At 35.3% G+C, this 21264-nt stretch overlaps 1 protein-coding gene and 1 long non-coding RNA gene across 4 annotated transcripts in view; one reads left to right on the plus strand and one right to left on the minus strand.

Annotated features, from left to right (window-relative positions):
- LOC123015158 (caskin-1) overlaps nt 1-21264 on the minus strand; it is a 109398-nt gene that overhangs the window by 62014 nt on the left and 26120 nt on the right. Inside the window, exon 1 of one of the 3 annotated variants that reach the window (XM_044414690.1) lies at nt 5136-5398. The exons of the other annotated variants lie outside the window; for them this stretch is intronic. The gene's annotated coding sequence lies outside the window, so the exon portion shown is untranslated. Of the gene's footprint in view, nt 1-5135; nt 5399-21264 lie in introns of those variants that run through there. 3 annotated transcript variants of the gene reach the window in all.
- LOC123015161 lies at nt 9761-10544 on the plus strand. Its single transcript, XR_006413364.1, has 2 exons — nt 9761-9920; nt 9974-10544. It is a non-coding gene; the product is annotated as an uncharacterized LOC123015161 (long non-coding RNA).

The following is a 21264-nucleotide window of genomic DNA, read 5'->3' on the forward strand; positions in this document are numbered from 1 at the left end:
AGTAGTTCTAGATGGCTTTATTAATTACTCGAAATACCGCAAACGTAAACTTGTGAAATAATTACAACTGGCACTGGTGGATTTAAGACACGTTTGYGGAAGGAACGTGACGAATATCCGACCTGCAACTCCCTSTAATTTGGAGACAAATACAAACTTATCAAACTATTTCGAATTCAAACTCGACGTGAATGTCTAAAGCTTATCACTTGAAAAACTCTATTGTAATTAAAATTGGAAARAGAACAAWSYACTTTTATAATTTAGTTAATTAGTGACAAAAGCCCGATTATAAATTTTMTAAATTGTGATATTCGATTGAATCGYAATAGGTTATGAGACCACCTCCCACTACTGCATGATACATGGGCGGGACATTGCATCACGTGTCTGCAAGRGCATCCCATGATTGATTTAAACTCTGAYCACCGCCCATTTATCGAAAATATCTACTTTTAAATAAATTGCGCAAACTTTGTCCACTTCTATAAAATAGAGGCCATCAACTTAGGTAAATTAATTTAATTAATTGGTTAGCAAGACAGTTTTATTGTCCCAATTGAGTTTATTTATTCAATTTTGAAGCTTCTGAACTGATTGGTAAGCAATCAACGTGATGAAATTCCTTGTACAAAGTTAAATATTTCATGTTGGAGACGACCACAAACATGTAGTAATTAATTATTTCTATCAAAGATGTAAATATCTACGTTTTCCATCAAAACTGATAATTCTGAAACGTGTTTAATTTGTAGAATTTAGTGATGACATCTTAATAAAGGTTTTAACATTGGTCAATTAATAAAAATCAAATTATCTATGCAATTACGGGAAAATTCAGTCGTTGGACAATAACAATTTGCAAATCGGCAACATATCTCATGGAACAATGCTGGTTTTGTATGCGGTAAGGAAAACTACGTTAACTGTTTTACCGGTTTATCTCTGCTATAATAGTAAAAGCAATAGTTATACATAATGCAGTAGAGTCGGTTGGTTTAGCTCTGGCTTTCTTTACGAGTCTTGCAGACAACGTTTCAAGAAGCGCGTCTAGTGTACGATGAAGATGGCGCCATGAACTTCTTGAAGTTTACATTTGAAAGACGGCAAGATGCATTGTTACCAACTTTAAATAAACCATCTACACGCTTCATTACATATTATTGCACTTTCTAAATAGTTTTAAAGCGGCTATAAATGGTGGGTAAATAAAAAAATTACCCATTTAACTTTTACTATTATTTTTTCAACAAAAATGGCCAGCTTTGAAAGATATGAGCGTTTTTTTGTACTTTCTTGAAGTAATGCCAAATGTACAATATTAATCTTCCCAAAACGGCCTACAACATATTATATCGAATCTTTGCCAAATTGAATATTCTAGGCCAAAGCCCTGATAAAAGAAAAGAGTAAAGGAAAATGCTCGTATGTCCATAAATAGTGCTATGCTTCTTGTTGACAACCGACTGGTTCTTCACATAATTTTACATTTTAATTTGTTGTMTGCCGGCATCTCATATTTCACTAGATCTAATGATGGTGTAAATGTTAACTTGTACTACTAATAGAAACTCTTCAAAAATCGCAAACACGTCTTGTAGATTTTGGTTTGTGCTCTGTTACTTGAAGTTTCCAAGTTTGGTTTTAATTCCGTTGAAACCAATCCAACTTTTCCTTTTTTCTTGAAAGTTGTCTAATGAAGTTGGCAACGTTTGAAGCAGTTCGTGAATAATTTCCCTTATTATTTGATCCCTTTGAATCTGCCCGATGAAACGAGTTCACGGCCATCGATTGCGAATTTATCGCTTAATTACCATAAATCTACCCGAGCATATTATAAATCGGCTTGAGTTATGAGGTGCATGGTGGAGACAGGTAGGGTTGAGGCGACCCACGCGACACCTTGCGGTGTCTTGTAAGATGGCCGTCGATATAGGCGATAAGTTAATATCCCTGGTGTGAGTGAACTGTGATAAGCGATATGAGAGCAAGTCGTAGGAAGACGTCTGGAGATACTTATATGTATAGAGGGAAATACTAAAAACGCACTCGTTGGGGTGTGGCCGTAGGTTTGTTGATACCAGGATCGAGATAGTTTGTCTGTCATATAACGTTCTATTGTATTGTACGCTCAATAAATCTACAATTYCTAATAAGACACATTTCTCGTTAAAAAAACACCAGTGCCACTGTTGCTACACACGACTTCTATTCTCACTTTGTAAATAAAAATTGAAAAGTATTGCCTCCAAGGGCCCGAAATACGTAAGTGTCTTGTAAATTTTTAATACCACAAGGGATCAAGAAACACAAAGGCTCGTAAAAACACACTTCAGGACACAGCAACGTCTTCAGTCATCGTTCGAAAAACAATTATTTTTTTTTAGAATTCCTCATTAATAAATCATTCCAAATACAATGACAAATAAAACTGCATTGAAAATTAAACGTCGATTAACACAAAAACCTTCCAAGGGATCATCAATTATGTGACCCAGAGGAGGGTCTTTGGAATGATTTGTGAAGTGATCTAGAGACAGACTAGCCTCACTCTTGGTCATTACATCCTGATTTGTATCATTTTTGAGGGATGACTTGAAGATTCGGTTTCTACTCGTCACAAATGGATAAAAAACTGTTTCAACCACTAGCACACCGAGTTGATGAGTTCGGAAAAGTTCGGACATTCCCTCAGGTCGTTCTGGATTGCTTTTCAGTTAGCGTCTCCTCTAAATCTTCAACGTTAAATCTAAATTGAGTTCGAATTCAATCATTGAATATTTTATAGCAATTTTTCTTCGAGTCCGTTCTAAATAGAAATTTAAACGCGCGATTATTTAATCGTGCTAAAATCATCTTCAAGATTATCTTCATCAGGATACAAAAAAGAACACAACTTTACGAGACTCGCTTCCACTACATTTAGTCGAGATGTTTTCTGGCGTTTATCGTTCGTTGTGTTCAAGTTCATTTCTGGATTTTGTTCGTTTGTGCGAAGGTAACAGCCGAAAGCACAAAATAACGTCAATTTTRCCTTACAACATCAAAGCTGGAGGAACTTTTAACAACGTCCCCAGATAAAATAACAATGCTGTCACAAATGCGAAAAAAATTGACTAGAACGAAGACCGGAAATTAAATTAACATCCAATTTTTACTCGATTTGCTGAGAAGCTTAATAGGTTCACAGCCTGCTCCATACGTCATCTTGATTAAACACGAAATGTGAAAGTATGGATAATGGCAATAGGCAAACACCGCGTAACATAAAGCTGCTGGAGGATATGAGTAGGGACTTCCTGGCTGGGTGTCGGATTTTTGCTCGTCTAAATCTAATACATTAGAAGTAAAAACGCGAACTAATTTCCACAGAAAGATAAGAGTAAATGCGTGCCTATTAAACATTTATACGGTCCATTTGCAAAATTACACATTTCGACGAGCAATTACGCGGAGGCTGCGAAGTACGTAATATGCACGTCGGAACTCCTTCTGAGAGTGACTATAAAGAAGCTAAGATATGTGCAGTCGACAAAGGTCTACGTGCAATAAGGACGACGAATACACACCAAGATTAATTTTTCCCCTCCGAATATTTACAGTCCTCGTTATAGAGTTACATTACTCCGGTGACCCGGAAATCCACAGATCATCGCATTGTTAGGAGAAAGTCGGGGAGAATTTTATCAGTGCTCTTTTATGGTCAAACGAACAAATTAATGTCAAGGAAGGTCACCAAAGCTTTAATTCTGAAATCCATGAATCGGAATCCTAGCTATGTCACTACACTACTCATAAATCATTCCAATCGTCATAAATCTGAATCAAACACTATGCAAAAAATCAATATTACATGTATTGCAACAAATAAACAAGAAGAAATGCTAATTGGGTTAATATAAATCAATAAGTGCTGCCATACGAAAAATATTTAATCATACAGCTAGACATGTATTCATTCTTTGAAGGGGGCGGACTTTGCGGTAATTACCGCGCTATTAACAATCAATCTTAGATTAAGATGTTAAAAACTTGTTATTATCGCTTCTACCCACGTATCTCATTTATAATTGATTTTTTAAAAAGAACAATTTGCTAGTTTTGAGAGCAAACAAAAAATTGAAACAATGTTTAAATCTGATTTTGTCAGAGTCATAAAACTTTACTGTGCCGCAGAGACTCTGAGCTTTGTGGTCGACCGGAAAATGGAGTATTACCTTCGGGGTATCTCTACGATCACCACCTTTAATTTTTGTGGTGCAATAAAGTCAAGAAATAGAGTTTTAATCATGAACTTGCAAGACCAGCTATAACCCTTTCAATAAAAGATTTCAGTGTAGTTATATTCAATAACACTATTGGACTGTTGCCAAACCTCTGTTGCACGATTCAGTTACTCTTGCACCAATTGTCTGCAATAACGTCGATAACCAAAATAACGTTTGCTTTGATATTATTTCCAGTTCACTGCAGAGCAAAATCCACATTTGATTCAAGTAAAAATTATGTTTAGACAACGTTTAATTCGTTTGTAACTATTCAAAACAACATAAATCTTTTCGTGGTCATTAAAACGCACTTTCAATATACCTGTCAATAATGAAAGGCTTGCAGTTGTTAATATATCAGTAGTTTTAGAAAAAGTGGGGCAACAAATGTCGGGCCAAGAGTAATGTAGAAATATCCTGGCCCCTCCACCATAATTTGACTTTATCTACGACCGATACTCAGATGCCTAACTATGTTTGGAAACGTTGAGTACCTGTTTTGATATGCGTTGTCTTATCTTCGATACGTCAAAAATTCGTGTTTTAGTGACCAAAAAATAGAAAAACGAAAAATTATTTAGAAGATAGCGCCAAGTATTGAGAAAGATTATGTAAAATTAATTTAGCCGTAGTCACATAATATTAAGTATCAACCCGCCTAAACGCTGTAAGAAACCTTATCTGCAGCTCCCGTAATTAACTTTCTCGTGTTTCTAATTTAGTTCGACTTTACCTCCAATTATTTCCACATTTAATTAAATTAAATCAGTCGATAAAAAAATATAAATCGTTTGAAGTTCACAACATGACATGATGCACATTTACGTGTCGCGATAAGCCGAAGAACTTCTCCATAAAGAAACTTACAAACAAGCGCAAGGATTGAAAGCTCGCTCTCCCACGGTTATCAAAATAGGTGATTTGGGTCAAATAGAAGGCGTCCGACACTTCAACTTCCTGATTCACTGGTTCACTTCCGGCGGCTCGGATTGGTGCCGAAAAGCGATTTTTCGCGTTCCGGACTCGACCCCGGAGTAATCCGGACGGTTTGAGGTACACGGGGTGGGTGGAAAACGCGATTTGCGTACCATGTGCGCGAATGTGGGTTACCGGCCGGTGACCGTGCGAGTGTCGTGGTTGCACTGCACGCGAACCCCCCCAACAAGGTTCATCGCAAGAAAGTGGACGCGAATAATGGCCGAATCGCGCGAGTAAGTGTGGACACATGTAGCAGTAGTGTGTAATTGATCGATTTCTTATTCAGATTAATGTTTACGGTAAATAAAACGGCGCTTGCATTACTCAAAACTGACAACGACAATTAAGATGAATAAAACTATTTTGCAATCGAAAACTAAGTTAGTCAAAGCTTTGATTAAAATGATTAAATTAAATTAATTAATTCTTTTGCTAAAAAAAATGTCTTTCAACTGCGTGCTCAAAATATTGATAGTGACTCACGCTTTTTCATGTCTTGTTTTCCGCTCTTCAAAATTGTTTTTAACTAAAAATTCGTCAATTTTTTTCTTATAAAGGAGGATGACCAGCGACCACAGTTTCGGGTAGGAGTTTAGAGGAGTGACCGCAAGCTCATTTTTCAAAAGACATGCTGAACAAARACAACGTGATTGATAACTACATTCACTGAGCTTGCATAATTCATATTAATCCTACGTTTAAAGAGACACAGATAAATCGAAGCATCTATTTGTTAAATCCACAAGATTTGAATCATCACTCTCTCGCCTTGGTTCACAAATCGAGCGTTACGTAAAAAATTAGGACTTATTACCGTTTCAAGGCAACGTCTATGTTTTGATCAGATTGCTAGTTCTTTCTCAGCATGACTTCAACACTAAAAAATCCACAAATGTATCACTTGGATTAATCTGACTTATCCTGACAAATATTGGGCAAGTTTTTGCCATCGATTGGAAGCTTGTGTAATTAATTTTCAAAGCAAAGAGACGAAAATAGTTTCAGAAGTGAGTTCACGCATCATTTGTTGCATATTTTGCATGATGTATTAATAATAGTCGGTACATATTTGATGTTTCTTCACAATCACGCTTGTGTCATCTCATCAAAGCTATCACATTACTCGCTTCTATTCAATTACCGCAACTTGTCGTGAATACACACATGGTGACATATGAACTTCAATCAGGAAATTTAAACGAAGCAGACCTTAGAACAATTTGCCTGAATCGATCCAGGCTAAGCAAATATTAGCACTTTTCGATAGTTTAAAAGAAGGAGGCTAATGTAAAACTTTGCTCTAATGGAAAGAACAAAAAATAAAATTAAAATTTCATTGCAGTCCAAATTTCAGTTGATGTTTCAGTTTCAAGATTAGTGCGTTTTCTCGTTAAAATTTCCGTAATGTATGCTCAAAATTTGAAGTTTTTATGACAGTCGTCAGGCAAAAATTGCTAAAAAGAGCGAGGATAAGTTACATTCACAGCGCTGAGATAAAATCAAGACTGCAACAAAGCAAATGGGGTCCAATAAAGCCCAATCTGCTTTGTTAAACCTTGACAAAGCTTCAATTAAAAATGGAACCAAGTCATTCATTTTCGGAGATTCATCAGCCATTCTTCGGCCGACCCAAAATGAGAGATAGGCATCGGAATATGTATTTTGTGTCTGGCAATTTTAAAGATTTTATTTCCTGAAATCCAATGAAATGTCTTTTGCTTTATAACTTTGACTGAGTCTAGCAGGAAAATAAATCACTTTATTAATTTCACCTTTTAATCAAAGTAATTACATTTCTTTGTTTGGACAATAACCGATTATGTCTGGAAACTAATTATAAGTGTTATACAACGTCGTGTAGGCCCAATCCCGAGATTTATATGTTAGATAGGCGTGCACCCACACTATCCAAAGGATGAGATGTTAAATTAACAATTACCTGCAAGAAAATTACCGACACAATAGAAAACAAATCCCTTTGACCATATTAAGCAAAAACAATATTCCATTAGTGCTTTTCGTGTGTAGGCAAACCGTGTGGAAATTAGGACTGACATCTCGTTCTCGTTTCAGAATCTCACAAAAAAGATCGAAATGTTTGTAAATGTCGGGAGATCAAAGGTCACCGTAAATTCAGTGTAGAGAAAATACAATACCCACACAAAGTGGGGCAAATGCCCAAAAGTGGTCATCATCGAAAGCTGATTTTTGTATAAAATTTTGACAACAGGTGACAYACATTCCAGAACGTRTTTCACCTTACCAAAAACAAACCGAGCTAATTGGTGAYCAATTGTGGTTCAACTGGTGGAACTTCAATAATTCATCTGCAAATGTCGTCGATACAGTTGTATGGATCACCAGTTATCTAGTGACATTGTAATCAATTATAACCAAGCATTGAAACATGACTATAATAAACATCCATCGGTATGTAACAACTTCGTGCTACGGGGAAATGGAACCCATTGAATATCAATAGAACAAGCAAAACTCCGGTGCAAAGACGAGATGCTGAAATTGACAAGATGTAGCTCTTGTTCACATTATATGCCAACACGACGTCCTGAAACCTATCGATTCCGGCCCACTGAAACGCCGACCGTCTCAGCTACGATACGATTCAAATAGAAATTTTTCTACAGCTAAAAAAGTTTTTATTTGAGACAAATGAGACGTCTTGCAGATATACAAACTCCAAGGAAAATGAAACAAAGACAGATGACTTCTTTTGTGTTTAAGAAAGTTTTACTATCTTTTACAATTACCGGACGTAAATTTTATTTTAAAATGCTTCTGCGGCACTGTCAGCTTCAAATAACTGAAATTTATGACAGTTTTACGACGCTACTCGCTGCCACAACTTAAATCCTAGATCAATAGCAATATCTCTTTGAACGTTTGTTTATGATTTTTATGCAACAGCAGTGCGGTTTGTTTTATTTCCAGAATGTGACAATATGTCGACTGAATTTTCAACTCATTAAACAAGTGAAGAAGAGGTTTGSTAGCAGAGGAGTCTTCTCGTTCCTAGTAACATCTAGCTGTCTAMAAAAATATTTTTATACCAGATTAATCGCTATCACATCTCTCCCCTACGGTTCTTTTTGTTCCCGTTACAGTTATCGTTCCCCGGACTCATGAAGCAGCCTTAACCTTGCCACTTGTAATTGTACTCATCCTCTCGACGCTATTGACATAGTCGATCTCGACATTATGTTAAATTGTAYAGCTGGAGGCGCCAGCATCGTCTGTAAGATGCATTGGACGGTCGATGGCTTCTCTGCATCTCCTCCTCGACAGGCTTTGTATTTCTAGAGAATAACATTGCACGCAGTGTTTTAGGCGTCACATCATGTAACGTCGTCCATTACATGTAATATATTGTTCAAGTTCGGTGAGGTTTGCATTTTAATAAAAGAGCACGTCAGATTAGAAATTATGGCAGCTCGGGGAGTTTGCACCTCTCGACGAGGGGAAAACAGCTTTCGATAACAGCCCGATTCTCCGAGTGCCACCGAGCGTCTTCGACATGTTTCATGCAAATATACACGTGTTAGATAACAGCATGATTGGGTGAACATGCGATGAATATCGGAAATTTCAGATAGGAGAGAAGAAATTCAGTTTGCTAGTCCAGAAACTAAGTTATCGGCGATTTCTCGTTCAACGCAAATTCAGGAGCTCAATCTTGGCAAATACCGGATTACATAATGCAGGTAACTTTGTAAATTGTAAACTGTATTAATCATGCAACCAGATGATGACCTGAGAGGTGGACTCGTGACTAAGCTACTCTCCTATACCTCACTCCTAACTGATGATTACAATAGATCATGATCACGTTTCATGAATATATCCTCTGTCTCTCACAGCAATGCTAATCAAAATCACATCTAAATAAATTAAATTGCTTTCTTGCTCCACAAACGTCAGTGTCTCTCTCATTTCCATAAGCTAATTTAAGACAATTGGGTCTCGATTTAATAGTTACAAAAAATTCGTTATCATCTACTCTCCAACACAATTCTACTGCAAACTCAAGGTTACAAAGCTTTTCGTCTTAATAAACAATTGCGCAGGCTTTTTAATGAGTAAAGATTATTTTAGAGGTACCTAAACAATTAACAAACTGTTTAATTACAACCTCCAAACCTTTATCTTTCAGCAATGATTAATGACGGTCATTACAACAAAACCGGACGAATTTTATCTAAGTTTCAGAGTGAARCAAATATTTTAATACAATTTCKTCCAATGATAAATTGRCGGTGAAYTTATCCTAACGTAAATCTACCTTTGCTTCAATTAGTTTTGCTATTATACACATATTTAAACATAAAACTGCACCTGCGTGCATAATTTCCTGAAAAACTATTTAATTTTCCAATACGTGAAGCACGTAAAAGCATTACAAGAAAAACTTTATCTTTATCGCCTTTATTTACGAGGCGTGAGTATCAAATCAGTGCAAGTAAAGTTGTTTAGTTTTCAGTCATTTTGCATCGCATAAATCAAGCGTTTGAGTAAAAGTATCGGTGCAGTGTAATACAATATTTTCAGAATGTCAATGAAACTGCAATATACGCCCACCAAAACCAAATCAGAGCAAAAAGATGAAAGAGAAATAACGGTGTAGAAAAATTTTTACAAGTCAATGAAATAATGTGATTGGTATGTAATTGATTATTTAAAGCGATTGTAGTTATGATTTAAATGTCACTTAGATATTTCAATTAGGTATGGAGTAATCAGATATGACTAGCATGTTTGCCAACCCACCACTTTAATACCAAGAGAATTTTTGCAGTACATTAATTCAATTACATCATATTGAAGACGTGCCCAAAATATCAAGAACTTGTTTTCAACCTTCACGTAGGCAACACAGATTACTTTACATCCTTGAAGACACCACTTAAAATTAAGACATTTTTCTTCATTAGGAGCGTTTACATATTCATTAGTTCTATAAATAACAAAATCTTAATAATAGTACTATAAAACCGGTCATAACCCGGCACACAGTTATGTGGAGAAAACTTAAAAAAAAAGAAAAAAAACACATGCATACTGATGCGATATTAAAAGGGCTATTATTTAGATATTATACGATCAATATCCTGCTTTTATCACGCAATCCTTTTTTATTTTAAGTCAAGACAAAATAATTTGAAAGTTTTAACGCCATCTACCTTATTTATTCATGATTTTACTMAGACTCGTGTTTAATAAATCCTACAGACGGAAAGAATCGACTGAGACCCATGTCAAACAGTAATAAGCTTTCACATCAGATTTTTSCTTTTTTATTAATGTTTGACCTATGATTGATCGATTATAGACGTGTCWGATTATTTTTTAATCGAGTGTTAACTTTGAAACTAGGACAAACTGATGATGTCCCAAAGTCACAACAATTAGATTTGTTGGAGGTAAAAATTGGAATCGTGACCAATTGTTTCCAAACAACTACAATAGCAGAAGAAAAAGGAAAATGTGTGGGGTCCTTGCATTTTCAATAAACAATAGACTACATTTCGAATAAGGTTTATAGCTATTTTATATTTTACAAAACAATAAATCTCATCTAATCTTTTTGTGTTAATATTTAGTGTTAAGCTTTGAGGAACGCCTGTCCTTTGACACTAAAATAGTTTAGATTAGAATTTTTGAAAAAAACCCGTAAATATCAGTTATTATTTTCTTGACATTTATGACCAATATAATGAATGCCGTGGTTAGAAAATTAACTATGGGTTCTAATTAAAGGCCAAATTAATTTGGAACTGTAAAATAATTTCTTTTCCTTTTTTAGACTGAATAAGACTTTGGATTCTTAATTAGAAAGATTATTAAATCAAACATTTGCGGAATAATTTACACGACAAATCAAAATTCCACGAAACAAATTAACATAACTTGATAAGAAGAACATACAAAACCCAAGATCAACCAACTTGGCGATTATTCTTGCATAGTTACTATTTCCTGGTTTACCATATAATATAGCCACAGCACATAAGTTCAATAATTGTGTTTCCAACATCCATTTATAATTTGTAGTCTGTCGACTAATTTAAGTCTTCTGATAAATCGACACCACGGACCATGTGGCACCGAAAAATAACAAAGTGACTAGAGGCGGTGGTGAACCCACTCACTTAATTTTGACTGATATGTTATTACAAAAACGTCAAAACTTATCTGACATTGTTAAATTGAAGCTTCAACTAAAATTTAAACTGTTTTTGACTAACAAAAACAAACAATTAGATTGCTACAAGGAACAATTAAGTGACGTTAGAGCAAACTTACGCAATGCACGTATTTATTTGCATGTGAATTCGAGTAAAGTCTGCGACAAGGCCGTTTTTATTTACATGTACCATTAAAGTTACCCATCTAAAAACAAACGACTCCGAAAGCATTATTTGCAGTGCTAATACCAAGGCTGTTTAAATACTTGTTGCATCAAAGATGTGATCTTACCAGCAAGTCACGTAGTGTTGTAAATACAATTAAGGCTCAAATTTCCAAGTTTTTTGCCAATTTCAAGCAACTATGCGGTTTAATTCCGCGAACCGCAGCTTTTATCAGAACGAAACGGCGCAAGGTGATAATTAATTCCCGCGCAAGCTTTCGTCCAAAATCGCAAGAAATGATTCAAGGGATAATAAATCTCCGTCCGATCAACATCTGGAACTCACTGAAATTACTCTCCTTAGCTAATCGAGCATTGGATGCGTGTAAAATAATATCCGGCTGAAAGTGAAAAATCAAGGATTTTCGAATGCAACGAACTGAGAGTCTGAACTTGGAAGTAAAGGTTAATGTCAGTCGTGTGTGCCGCAATTAATATCATTTTAATTCAAAATGTTTACGGTGTCGTAAATAACTCGCCAACATAAACTGCACAAAATTGCATTCACCGCACCTTCGACAAGAAAAACCACACTTGCCACTATCACAATAATTTCACGCATCTAGGCGAGGGAATTTTTATTGGACTTGAGCTGACCCACAGAGTGCTTTTTATGGGTCAGTAATTGCACTTGGATGTAATTTCAGAATGTGGTTTCCTTTCATTTATCACAAAATTGAAAGTTTGGGGTCTGATCAGTCAGCGATTCCCACAGGATTAATCCATTCAATTTAACTAAATAACTAATGGCCTCTTTGGATGATACATCGTTAAAAAGTGATTTCTTTYATAGCGTAATTAGATTACGGGAAATTTGTGGTCAAAAATTTGATCACAATTGGACGTAATTTCCGTACTGTTATGTTGGCAATAATTAATGTGTAGCTGCGCAAATTTTTCTTTTCTTAATTCAGATTTCTGCTCGAGTGAGCATTGCTCGTTTCTTGTGGCTTATTACYGCMCTATTTTTTCCAAAATTCGCACAAAATAAATTGAGCAATCGCGAAAGTTTTCCAACGGTACTAAATTCCAGTTTCCTGTTATTTATTTAATTTGGTAAATTAGATCCGGCAAATTCCATGTTAGCTTAATCTAAATTGGTACTGATTAGAAGCAGTGGTAAATGACATCATCAGGTAAATGGGCTAACCCAACGGTTTCTGATTRATATTGATTTTAGCAAAGTCAATTACAAGACGGATCTTTTAAATCAACAAAAACCAACACCGCGGAAACGTACCATTATCTATGGTCACGTCCTGGCAAATTTCAGCAAGGTCGCATCAACTGAGAACGGTTTTAATTAATCCTAATTAAGAAACTTAAATTAAGTCAAAGTAGTTTTTCGGAAACGCTACATGTAATCAAAGATGGAGAGTCGTCAAATTCGCTCTAGAGGGTCCCCTCCCAATTAGTTTTGGGTTTTTATGTGACGTCTTGGGATTTGTTTGTCTAAAATATGACCACGAATAAAATTTTAATAACACAGTCATGGGGCACTGGCGTCATTTGGAACTTCATCCCCTCGAAATCGCACTTTAAATAAATGATAGGAGGTGTAAGTGTGAACCACTTCGTTATCATACAAAACGTTGGACGGTGACGTTTTCTTGATTAAAATTTCATGCCCTCGGTTTAGATTCGTTGTATATTATAGAGGGACACACTATCGGGACACGGGACCCTTTAAAAATGTTTGCCGTAAATGTCTCAGAATAATTTAATACATGCCACCCTCGCTAAATCTCATTTATTTTACATTCCGCGATTTTCTCCTGGATATCCGGTGGTGCACTATTCTGACGGAAATAAGRGCAATGTACCGGTACAAATGCCGGTCTAGGGGACGGATTCGTTTGTCTATTAATACCTGTGGCTTGGGATTCATAATTCACAAAAGCAGCACGCAAAGAAACGATCCACATTCTTCATACAGAATTTTAATAATAACACTTGATGGAGAAGCTGCCACATTGCTTTTTACTCGTACCATAATGTATAAAAAACGTTTTTGTTTTTTTTGCAAAAAATATTGTTTTTTCTCCTCACATACCAAGAAGAAGACACAAAACGATATAGGTATACTTAACAAAAAAGCATATATAATTAGGTAAAAATTCAACATAAAATGCTGTATAGGAAAACTGAGATTTTTTCGTTACAAACCAAAAACAACAGCAAATGATTTTTTTATATTTTTCGACCGTTTTTATGTTGTACAAAGAGAGGTTCAAGAAAGACCGATACACCGAACATTAATCTGGTTTTGTCTTACCAGTTTCGCATGTATTTAATGTATCTTCAGATGCTACAAGAAGCTAAGATTCAAAAAAATTATTTATCGCTTWACGCCCAAATCTAAAATGCAGTATCAAAAAATARCGAGAAAATAGGAAAATGTGTAGGTGGGTTACTTACTAAGGAAAGAACTATGAATGCAGTGTGGCAATAATGGCAGGAAASCTCAACTCAGTTGAATACATTTGTTTGATAATAATTATTAATTGGCCAATAAACTGGCTAATCGAACGACCAACCTTTTCAAACAAGCAATTGTTTGATTAATCGATTATTGGTTCCACGACAATAGCAAGCTGGTTAAAAAACTGGTGGACTTTTAAATCGAAAGCATAAATAAAGCCGTTAGTTTTGTATTGTGACAGATTAAAAGCACATTTTGACAGTAATTAACACAGGAGAGTGAGTGTCTCGAATAGATGGCGGCCATACCCAGCGGAAATGGAGGAAGTGGCGCTTAAAAAATAGTGTGAAACAGCTGGGTGCACACTCCGAATCAATTAAACTCTAAATCATTGAAATTTATCCGAAGAAACCGTTCGTGAAAAAAAGTAAATTAAAAATAAAAAATACTCCATCTCGAGGGTTTCAATTCGAGGCCTCTTTGTCTTGCACTTTCCTACTTTCATTTTCTCCCAGCTATTCCGTCTAATTAAACACGTTCCGTATAAAATTTTACGATTTCGTCTTGAGTTGTGTCTATTTTAGGCATTTGTTAACGAACCTCTTGCATTCAACAGCACTCTGGTGAATAGATCACAAGTGAGAGAAAAAAAACTGTTAGGTCACTTATTGAAATCGAATTAGAATTGTTAATTTATTTAAATAGCTGCCTATTTAAAATCCATTCGAGATGAATAATCTCTCTGATAAACAGACCTAACAAATTGCCAGATCATTAATAAACTTCTTCCTGGGAGGAGATCCGGAGAAAAAGTGTCAGGGAGGATAGTGACTAATTTCCCTCACACATCACCGGCGCGGAAGTGATATTTACACCATCCGCGTGATTTAAAATTGAGAGTTTTATATCGCAATTTAGCCAAGTGAGAAACCGCCTCCGCAACAATTTTCTCTAAAAACCGCATCTGAAAGCTCTCGCACGAAAAAATCTCTTCCTTAACGAACCCAGTTCGAAGCAGAATTTCTACGCTAATTGTCTTGATTCAAGGTGGCGGATGAAGGAGTTCTTACCTGAAACAAAAAAATAAATTACTAGAAATTCGGTTTCGATCATGCAAGTCGGATGTGCACGTGCATAATTATCCACGTAAAAAGGGAAGACGTCCAAGGTCTTGCTCGGACGGCCTTTACGGTTAAATTCAACCACTTCCTTCCACCTGCTGTAAAGAATTCGCTTTTCAGACACGCCGCTTAAATATTACCATCCTGGTTTCAATGCCAAGGTGCGCGAGGAAGTCAACTGGAAAATCTGCACAAAGTGCAGCTTTTTTCAATAGGGATAATTTACTGACCTAGCATGACACCAAAATGAACAGCTATATCCCAGTCGGAAAAAAATACAAGTTGATACCTACTTAATAAAATAATAATCTTGTTAAATAAATATTTTAGTTAGATAGATAAACATTACCCCGAGAACTCATAATGTTGATGCATTGACGTAGTTGCATTTTATAGACTCATAACACTAGCAATTCTACTTAAAACGCTTCCCAACCAAGAGATAGAAAATACCGTATTTCCCGCCTTAATTTTTTAAAATTTATAAATTGGATTTTACTGTAGTAATAACACCAACTTGTCGATGTCTTTTATTTAAGATGTGATTTATTTATGAATGCTTATCATGTTTACAACATATTAAGTCTGGACATCCCAAGGTGAAAAAGAAACTATTATCTTTGATTTTTTTAAACTATAAATTAAAAAAAAAAACAGTAAAAACATTGAAACTGTTCTAGTCTCGTCATACTTTGAAAAATTTAAGTCTTCCTTAAAACTCAAGTTTGGTCTATTTTTTTAACACAATTATGACAAATGTGTATAGTCTTCAATGTTTGGTGTTTTACCTGTCGTTTTTTCTTCATTTTGAAATAGCTATAATTTTTGTTATGTGTTTTTTTTAAATAAAGATGAATAGTTATTTGTATTACGAGGGAGGAAAGTGTATTTTTTCTTCCCACAGGTGGAAGTTACTGCGCGAAACTTGTTGAAGGAAAAACGCTTTCCTCCAGTGTAATACATAACTTTTCCTATGATCAAGCAAAAAAAAACTTCAAAACTAACAATTTCTCTGAAATTAGAGTGAAAAAACATACTTTCTGTTAGGGTCGTAGGACACCATTGTTCATTATTTTGTATTTTATAATCAAATCTAAAACCTTTTGATACTTATATATTACAATTCTACCATCTAAAACCGTAATTTTTGCAAGTGCTTTTAAGAGGCCAATTCCAAATTCCTCCTAACAAAATAAACACTGAAAATAGGGCAAAGCAAAAAGATAGACATAATTCATAAAAATACAGTACTGTAGTGCAAAGTTGCAAGTTTTAAGGACCTTCCATTTAGGGGATAACATTGACTAAATTTTTGTAATGTTTTTAAAACCCTAAAAAAATGTATAGACACTTTCTCGATTAGGTAACGCTTAACAGTAACACTCTAAAACTTTAAAATTCGACTGGAAAAATATAACATGAATGAACTTTATCAATAGGACGTAGAAAAAATACAAACCAAATAATAGGTTTCATTCTGGTTTAGTTCATCGCCCCTTCTATTTGTTTACTAATAATACGATATTGATTTCTGGTCTTTTATTTATCAAATCCACGGAGACTTCAGACGTTCATTGTACGCCCTTATTATTAGAGATCCGTTTCGGATGTAATCAAGTTTGTAAACCGACTTGGGGTTGCTTTTCAAGATTTTCTAACGACGATTTTGTAGTCTAACGAACGGCGAGTTCATGCCCCCAGGACAGCAACTCTTATCTGCCTCCGCGTTAATAAAAGATAATACAGGCATATAATAAATATTTATAAAATAACTATCTAAGTAAAGCTCATAACGTTATGTAAATGAGACTATGAATAACCAAAGTTGGCAACATAAATCAGTATTTTTCCCACGGCTCTCGTTCGACTGTCCAGTTGAGTCGTATTCTAATTAAAATACAATGACAATTTCAGTAAAATTAACATTACGTACCGTAAATCAATAGAGGAATGCCATAAATTCATCTCATTATTTCCTTAAAAACTTATGAAGAATAATTGCGTTCCTTGACATACAGAATTTATTTCCCCCACACGAATAAATTTCAATTAATGTTGCGTTAATTTCTTTTAATGCTGACAATTTACAAAAATCCAGCGAGACAAGTTTGCCACATTTTTTATTAATTGAATAGGTTTAGTAGCATTAGAAAAAATTCGCTTACGGTCAAATCTCATGTCAGATCGCATGGCAATGGTAAATAGTCACGCGATGCTTACTGATACGCTCTTTGGGTAATAGAATTACATGTTCTAACAGAAAAAAGGTAGGGCTTCCTAGCACATGTATTATCAAAGCGACTACAAAACGCCAACGCCACTGCAACTCATGGGACATTTAAATAAGGTCAAGGAGAGCATTTCATTACCGACAGACAATAGCCGGCAAAAACTAAGGTTATCGCGAATTCCTGCAACGCAAGGGGAAATCCTTCAAGGTTGCTGCAAAAAGAGGTACCAAATCGGAACCTTGAAACAAGAAAAATCTCGTACCATCTTCAAGGCAACTGCCATAAGCTGAAATTTGTGGTCGTGTCTTCCGAGTCGTACACTCGTGGAGGTCCTGCAACTGACCGGTCCACYCTCATAAATCAAGCGCAAGCTCGGTTTTAGCAAAATGCAACGCAACATTTCATTTCTTGTATCAAACATCTCTCAAGGTCCGTAATTAATTTAGGCAGCAGAAATTCGTGCGTCTGAATTAAGAAAATAAATAGTTGTCAGCGACACCTTTACACTTCGGGGATATGCACCAAGTGTGCCTCTTCATCAACGCGGCGACACGAATACATTACGGCCTGATTTAGAACAACGTTTAATTTTCTGACACCCCATTTACTTCGAACAATGTCTGCGTAATATAGTGGCTTTGTTACCGGAAATTAATTACCAATTACCCGATACCAGCACAACAAACCAAAAAGCGGCACGCCCTCTTGCGGCAAAAAGCGCATCATGTCACTGAACGGGAAATAATCGCGATAGAACTAGGTTTACACTATCACTAGGAAGTAGTAGCGAGCTTCTTGCTTATTAGAAGAACAGCATGGATAATGTGATCGAAAACACAGTAACAAGGCGGGATAACCAACATTTACGTGCTCATCGCACGGCTTCCAAACAACAAACAAAACACACCGATTCCAATCAAGGAAAAACAAAACAAACTGATGCATGCGATAAGTCTTGCTGTGGTTTAAGCAAAAACACGACCATACCACATCCGAGATGTTCGCACGCAAATACAACAATAGACTGTCCCCCTAAAAAAGATCTAATTCTCTTATTCATAAAACAATTGAGACAAAACAAAGCGTTATGCTTCAGAGGAGTAGCTGGAAATTTTGAGCAAACGCCATGTTTTAGAATAGCGAACACCAAGAACTGATTTATTGAAGTAAACTAAATACAAAAATGTAAAGTAAAGGCTATRAAAAAATGATATTACTGAAATAAGGACTCTACAAGTTCTACAAAAATCAAGCAAAACATTTATAAGTCTTGTATTTCCAAAATAATGTTAAATAAAAAAAAATAATGTACCTAAAGCAATTATATGGTTTGGTTTGTAGTTAATCAAGAACATTTTTCATCGCCCCATCTCGATAAAAAAACAACAAACACTCAACAATTGGTAAAAGTTTGTAAAATGTCGGGAAAAAATGCAGCCAGTTACTTTGTAAATTACCCACTACAGTTTATCAATATTATTTTTTTTAGATTGCATTACAATTATTTCATTAGGTTTTAAAAAATAATGATTGAGAAAAGTATCTCTTGTATCTTGCTAGGCCACTTTCGTCTCTCCTTTGAAAGCTTATGCTATAGACAAACTAGAGAATATTTTATTCTCTTTGGTCACAGAGAGCTTCAACTTTGTGATGAATACATCTGAATTATATCTTCGCGCCCATCCCAAAATCCACCTACAAGATAATCAATACCGAAGCTTTGTTGTACTTCTTTTCTGTTGTATGAGTCTCATAACTTAAGATCTTAATTTAGACATAGTTTCTTTCGACTCATTTAAGTTCTAAATGTGTCAGTAGTAATTCGAGTCTACCTCAACTTTTCCAGTTAAAAACTATAGAACTTCTCAACTCCACGTAAAAAAATTAAAACGCTTAATGAATGACCTGCCACAGAAACATTTCTCCGGAAGAACATAGCCAGCTCATTAAAGTTTAAAACAGTTGTTATTTATTGAATTCACACTTTTTCGCATATTTACAAGCATTTGCTATCAATTGAAATAAATCGTCTATATACAGATATGCTSCTTTGTCAGATAACGTAATTTTACTTTTAATCTTGAATGTGACAAATATAATCGATAATCTCCCGGCCAAAATATTAATCCTAGGCATGATTCATGTCCTGTTATTCAGTAAAAACTTCCTATTTCTGATAAACTCAAAAGTCACATATTTTCCAAATCTCTTGTGACTGCTACCCTTCCAAGCATAAAATTGTGCAAGTCCAGCAACCCTCTGTCGTCTATATTTTAGAAAGCAGAATATTCTCCCTTGGTCAGACAAATATACGAATATTAAAGAAAAAATGGAACAGTCATAATTCTCTCCATAATATTTTTGAAGCCCAATATCCGAACGCTCTTAATAAAAGGTTTTCCGCTACGCCAATGATATCGGAAAAAGCCATTAATTCCGGGATATTCCTAATATATATTTTCTATCAAGCATCGCTTAAGAGTAACGTTTGGTCAAAATATGACGTTCCATAAATAAGATTTCCAATAGAAAAAATTGCATTTATATAAATTGTGACGAAGATCCTTGGAAGAAACTGACACAAATTGGATTCGTTTCGTATAAAGACCCGGAATCAATACTGAAAGCTGGATGAGGTGTTCGGATTCAGTTTTTTAGACGCGTAACGCTCGACTTGACCACATAAACCTCTAGTCAATTTATGAAGTTGAAATTAACACTGATTCGAGGCTAATTGACTGTTTTAAAATCACCACACGTGTTTGGTCTAGAGAAATTTTATTTGCATGCTGTGTAATCAAATAAATCCCAAACATCCAATTTTTACAATTTCTCCGAATTTGAGCATCGGAATCGAACTTAATAACATTGTTTAAATTAAAGTCTGGTCCAAGATTGGGTTTATCTCAAGACCTGTTCGTAAAATGAACCGGCCACCAACGGTCATTACGAATATAATCGTCTTACTTAAGCAAATACATAAAAATAAATAAAAAACCGAAATTGCAAAGCCTRGAAATGCGTGAGGAAGTTACTGGATGAAGATTGAGCTTATCTTAATTAGCCCCTATCCCACTTTACCTAAATTGGATCTAACAATTGTTTTAATGAAAGAACGACCAAATGTGTCGAAAGATTAATTTGGAAAGGAAAAACAAGTCAGTCTTATTAAACCAACTTGTCTGAAATTATAGCTTGTAGCAAACATCAAGCTTCTTTCACTCAGCAGATTCTTTGATTTGGTTATAGTTTTCAACAACTGTTACAAATGCCCCGGAACCAATTTTATCGGGCCCAATCTTGCACCTCCTAGTTTTCCTAACAGTAAATCCTCGATTGAAAATAATTTTCTGAGTCGTCACAAACCAATACTCCACAAAAGCACTACATTTATCAAATAACGGCGTCCCTCAAGGGATACATAAAACCGTTCAAGCATCSAAACTAAACGTTATACAACAATTTTCTATTTACAACAAATTCGAATTCGAACGTCCTATCAGATACGAGTATGTGCTAACACCTGTGCAAAGGTTTCTCAAGCAGTGATAGCAACATTCTTAAATATGTACTAGTAGATTTTTATCAAAAGTTGTATACATTTCAATTAAACGTTTCGAAAGAAACAAATCGAAGAATCGATAGAAATCAATTATGTCGTTTAAATTACTGTTAACCAATGACTTACATGAAAATATTCTATTTAATTGTGTGATAAATCAACGCCGGTCACTAATTAGTTGATCCCGATCGGATTTTTTGATTTATGGAGGCGAAGCTGAGTGTGAAATGTTGCAGTGGTTTTCAGGCTAATCTGAAA

Source organism: Tribolium madens, unplaced genomic scaffold (genome assembly GCF_015345945.1).
Source record: "Tribolium madens isolate multiple individuals breed KSU strain unplaced genomic scaffold, Tmad_KSU_1.1 Scaffold_97;HRSCAF=244;Tcas5.2_LG3a, whole genome shotgun sequence".
NCBI classification, from domain to species: domain Eukaryota; kingdom Metazoa; phylum Arthropoda; class Insecta; order Coleoptera; family Tenebrionidae; genus Tribolium; species Tribolium madens.